Here is a 5,898-nt window from a genome sequence, read left to right as displayed (position 1 = left end):
GCCATTAATATGTTTATAAGCAACTGAAATAAGCACAAATGTCAGGGCATGTCAGAACATCTCAAGGACCCCAAAAACCCCTTAGACCCCAGAGATGTAAAGTACCCCAACATGTTTGATTGTCTTTCCTGTGCACGGTACTGCATGTTTTAAGTAATAAAATATTACTAATCATGAATAATGACCTATTAATGCATTGACCACGGAAAGCCTAAAGAGGTCCCATCGAATAAGTTACAGGTGGGCCCTTTCTGTGCCCACCTGTAACTTATTTGACTGGGCCCCTGTAGGCTGTCAGTGAACATAGGTGTTATAACAAATTAATTACACATGGTTTGATTACATGATCAGATCAATTGACCCTTTAAACAGTTTAAACCAATTTAATAAAATGTCTAATACAATTTTTATTATCACAGTAATACTTGAAAAAATGCAGACAAGAAGTAAAAATTTCAATCAACAAAAACAACTTTATTTAGAACAACAAATATCAATAGACAGGTAAGAATAAAGTGAAATTTCAATGAAAACGGTGATCTGGAAAAAGGAACTCAAAGTCTCTCAAACAACGAACACTGTAACAGGATTAAAAAAAAAAGTCTCTCAAAAAACGAACACTGGAACAGGATAAAAAAAAAGTCTCTCAAAAAACGAACACTGGAACAGGATAAAAACTCAAAATCACTCGAACTCGAACAAGGAAGCAAAAATGAACGCAACACTTATTTCGTTGTCTGTGCTTCTTCATGGCATTCTTTACCTTTTCAGAGGCCTTTTTTCGGCAGTTGGTACCAACAAGCGTCGTACAGCTTAGGGAAAAGATGGCCTTCTTCACCTTGAGCGGCAGTGTTGCCAGATGTACGATAATTATCGTATTTGTACGCTAATTTTGACCTCTGTACGATCAATAATGCAAAAAAATCCTATAATGTACGATAATTCAGATTAATTTCAGAACTGTGTGACACTTCAAATGATGGTCGTTGTAATAAGGCTTCTCATTGATCTAGCTGTGGATTCTACATCTACCGGGGGAAGAACGTGTAGAGAGAGGGAGCGAGACCTTGCGTGTGTGTGCTAGTGTGTCTCACGAAGCGCATGAAACACTTACGTGACTGGAAATGGATGTCCGCACGTCCGTGAAGGTGGGGCAGCCGGGAAGGTTGTTGTTGAGGTTCTTGCAAGGGTTTTGGGTCGAGGTGAAAAAGAGGTACTTGGCCATGGGTCTGCCCGGCAGCTGGTCCTTCACCTGGAGGAACCGCTGCACCCACCCAAACTCCTCCGTCAGGACGATCTGGGCCGACCCAAACACCATGTTCGTCTTGTGAGTAACTTATTTGACAGGGTCCCTGTAGGCTGTCCATGGACAAGTCATTTTAAGGCTAATTATGCATAATTATGAGATGTAAAGTACCCCAACATATTTGATTGTCTTTCCTGTGCACTGTACTGCATGTTTAAAGTAATAAAACATGTATAATTATGAAATATGACCTATTAAAGTCCCTGTAAAGGCAATTCTAAAAAAAAGTTTTAAACACATTATAAATGTTAGAAATGTATTGCTAAATCATATTACAAAGACTGTGCACTGTGAAGTACTGAATTGTGGAGTTAGACCGTTAAACAGTTTTTCACCGTTGCTGTGTTCCGGATTTTTTGGGCGGGGCTAAAACGGGGGCTCGATGACGCACTGAGGCCCCCTGAGCTATTGGACACGCCCCTACTTGATGACGCACTGGAGCCCCATTCACATCAGTTTGCAACTCAATCGCGAGTTACTGTCAGTACTATTATTTACTACATCCTACAGTTTGCTAGCTAACTATGCCTTCGTAACGGAAATGCGTATTACCTGGATGCGATCACGTACAAAACAGATCGGTGTCCTTATTTAAATTTCCGAAAAACTATCATATCAACAAGAGGTGGATTAATTTTGTGAAGAGCCACCTTGATGGAGAGCTGAGGATCACCGCCAAAACCCGCCTCTGTAGTGATCATTTTACATGGGATAGTTTTATAAACTTTCGTCGGAGACAACTGGGATTCATTGACTGATAATCCGCTGTTACTGGTGAATGTGGCCGAACCGACTATCTCCCGCCTCGGCCTTCATCCTCCCGTCGCGCCGACAACTGGTGCCATCATTGGCAGTGCGTGCCCACCAATGAGTGTAAGTTGCCTTGTGTGCTTATGTTATAATTATAGTAGGTAGTCCAGGCTCGAACATGTATGGCTTTGTAAAACAAATTAAGCTGCTAGGAGCATCCATTCCGGCTGTAGCGGTGACAGTTGAGTGTTGTTGTGAGTCGACGGCAGCGTGCTTTCCCGCGAGTGGGCGTGGTTTCAGCGCAGCCAGCGGACACGCCCCCAGCGTTTGAGAGCAGAGACTACTGCTCATTTTTTCAAGATTTTGATCGCTTATCTTATGTACTTGCCGGCTTTTTTTATCATTAAAATTTGTCTGGGTGGCTAATAACACATTTTTCTGTGGTGTGACAAACTCAGAACACATACTTAATTTTGACTTTACAGGGACTTTAATGCATTGACCACAGACAGCTTACAGGAACCCCGTCGAATAAGTTACAGGTGGGATGCTGTTTTATATTTTGATACCCTGATTGATTAAAAATGAATAAAATTGATTAAATATCACTTTTATGTTAATCTTTGGGCCCCCCTGAGCGATTTGCAGCCTTCAGAACCCAGAAATTCCACTATCCACGAACAGACTAAATTTTTGAATGGGATAGATTGTACGTGGGACGTCCATTTCTCAGCCTCTGGACATAATTTTGAACTGTAACCTGCGCTTCTGCACTCGTCTGGACGTGCCCCGACAGTGGTGTGAATTTCAGGGAGTTTGGAGAAGCTTGAAAAACTGACTGAAATACTCCTTTGAGATTTTTTTGGTCGAATTTTAAAGTTTCTCCAAACTCTTTGAAACCATGGGCATGGCATGTCCAGATGAGCACAGGAGTGCATTTTTTATCTTAAAATTCTGTCCAGAGGCTGAGATCTGGACATCCCACCTACAACCCATCCCATTAAAAAATTTAGGCTGTTCATGGACAGTGGAATTTGGAGGTTCTGGAGGCTGCAAATCACTCAGGGGGGCCCAATGATTAACATAAAATTGCTATTTAATCAATTCTATTTATTTTTATCAATCATGACATCAAAATATAAAACAGATCCCACCTGTCACTTATTCGACAGGTTTCCTGTAAGCTGTCTGTGGACATGTCAATTTAAGGCTAATGATGCATAGTTCTGCTGTGGACGAACAGACCGTTCGTGGTCACATAGGCGGTCAGGGGGATGAATAGGCTGTCCGTGGTCAGTGTGCAGGGGCACGGGCTGTCACTTAGATTGGCTGTGGACAAACAGGCCGTTCGTGGTCACATAGGCGGTCAGGGGGATGAATAGGCTGTCCGTGGTCAGTGTGCAGGGCCACGGGCTGTCACTTAGATTGGCCGTGGATGAACAGGCCGTTCGTGGTCACATAGGCGGTCAGGGGGACGAATAGGCTGTTCGTGGTCAGAGGGCGAGGCCCCGGGCTGTCCCTTAGATTGGCGGTGGACGAACGGGCCGTTCGTGGTCACACAGACGGTTAGGAGGACGAATAGGCTGTTTGTGTCAGTGGGCGTGGTCAGGGGGCAGTCACGGGCGGTCAGGGGGACTGACGGGCCGTTGGTGTCAGTGGGCGTGATCAGGGGGCAGTCAGGGGGACGAACGGGCACTTCGTGGTCGGTGGGGGTGGTCAGGGAAATTCGCAAAAAGGCGGTTAGGGGGAGGCTCGGAGTCGCACCCTTGTGGCCGCTGCCCAGATTGCGAGTGAGGGGGCCGAAATTCGCCGGGCTCCCATGGGGCCCCCGGGGCCCGAGGCGACGGCTCTGGTCTGCCCTGCCGAAAAACCACCAAGGGGGTGGCGTGCAGCGGTCCACTTACCTCCTACCATGAAGTGCCTTGCAGGCTCTTCGCGGACCCCTGGCCTTAGGCGGCAGCCTAAAGAGAGCTTGGGAGAGATCTGGTATCTCCACAAATTCAAAGGTGTAGGGTTGTTTTTCATTCAAGTATTTTCTCACAATTGACCGTTCGTAAAGACCCGCCCCCTTTAGTTACTGTTGTTATGTCCGAGAAGCCATGCCACTTTCAAACTACATCATGTTATCACGCAGTGAAATATACATAGTGGAGCAGAGAGGATACTGACAACACGCTGACAGACCAGGTTACTCAAGTCTCAACTTTCAAATTTGGTCATTTTTTAAAGAAACCAATAACTACAGATTTGTGGCTCTTTAATGTGTCTGACAGATCACTCAGTTAAAGCTGCTCGTGAACCGATCATCTCTTCCTTCTAGTTCATTTATAGCATCAAATAAACATGACTGAACATCAGAAGGAATGTTGTTTTAACCGCGGAAAGATGTCATTACCCTCCATTTTTTAAGTTCAAATCCTGCAACGTTAATCTACTAACTCTCCTGACTGCTTTGTCGGACAAAAATGGCGTATTCGGCAGATTATTATTGTCAGATCGCCTGTCAATTAAAATCCCTGCGAAGGGTCAATTCTGCCTAGGAGCAATTTGATGATGGATCCTTGCATTTTCCAGCATGATGGACCACCATGTCACAAGGAAAGAGTGATAATTGGGGCACTAGTGGAGAGCAAATGGCTGAGCAAATGGGAGTGCTCCGGGTGTGTGTGCTCACTACTCATTACTCCTAATGTGTGTGGAATAACTTGTATGGTTTAATGGCAGAGAACAAATTCCAAGTATGGGCTACCATATTTGGCCTTCATATCAAGTCACATCACATCACAATGAAGTGGCTCGGTGTTCACTACATTGACATTTTGGATCTGTGGCAAGGCAACTCCACTGCTAAGTGTGAGTGACATATAGCTGGGAGCGTCAGGAGAGTGTAATCGTGACAATAGTGTTCTTTGACGCACAATGGGATACAGTGAAGTTGAATCACATGCAGAACAATCTTCCGCATCCCTGTCACAAAATTTGAGCAACCATAGCGTTTATCTCATCTCTTTGCTCTCCGGACGCATTTTGCAATGGGTAAATACTAGGGCTGAACGATTAATCGCAATTTACATGTAACTTACATCGCACTTAAATCGAAATGGCTTATCGCAATTTTAAAATCGCAAAGGTCGCGATTATTTTTTATGCGCAGCTTGGCATTGATGTAACGGCTCTGTAAACGCTGTTCAATCTGAAAGCACTGTGAGTTTGAGTCACTTATAACGTGCATTTGAAAAAACAACATGCGTCAAACATCTTTCCAAAACATGAGAAGCATTTATGAACCTCTTGTGCAACAACAGACTTTTTTACTCCAAACTCACTTCATAACGACAGTTGAGCATCCTTCTGTGAGATGATGTGCCTTCTTATACAGAATAAGGCAGTAGTGCATTTATAAGTCATGTTTAATCAAAGCTTTTCAATCTTGTGTTTATTCAGCTACAGCGATAGGGATTTCCTGGAATGATGCGCATTATTGTACTTCTGCGGAGGGGCATATTTATTGTGTTTGCATGAGAGCGCCCTCTGGTGTTCAAATGGAGCAGTATTTACTACCAATCAGCCGCACTCCACTGACGAGCTGCGCATAAAATAAATCGCAGCATTTGCCAAATCCCGGTTTTATTGCGATTTATCGTGTAGCCCTAGTAAATACTAGCTGAAAGTAGTCCCCATTATGCAATTAGCGGTGAGGCAGGATCAGTGGTGAGGCACTTGCAGCTCTAACAAACTTCCAGATGACACCAGATGAGCCCCAACAGTGGCCATATTCAAGTCCAGACTAAAGACATTACCAATTCATTCTCTCACCAAAAATGAAGCAAAGAATGCTGTTT

This window comes from Scardinius erythrophthalmus, assembly GCF_964197995.2.
Source record: "Scardinius erythrophthalmus genome assembly, chromosome: 6".
In the NCBI taxonomy this organism is placed as follows: domain Eukaryota; kingdom Metazoa; phylum Chordata; class Actinopteri; order Cypriniformes; family Leuciscidae; genus Scardinius; species Scardinius erythrophthalmus.
The sequence above is the reverse complement of the archived record's forward strand: the minus strand, read 5'-3'. Positions refer to the sequence as shown.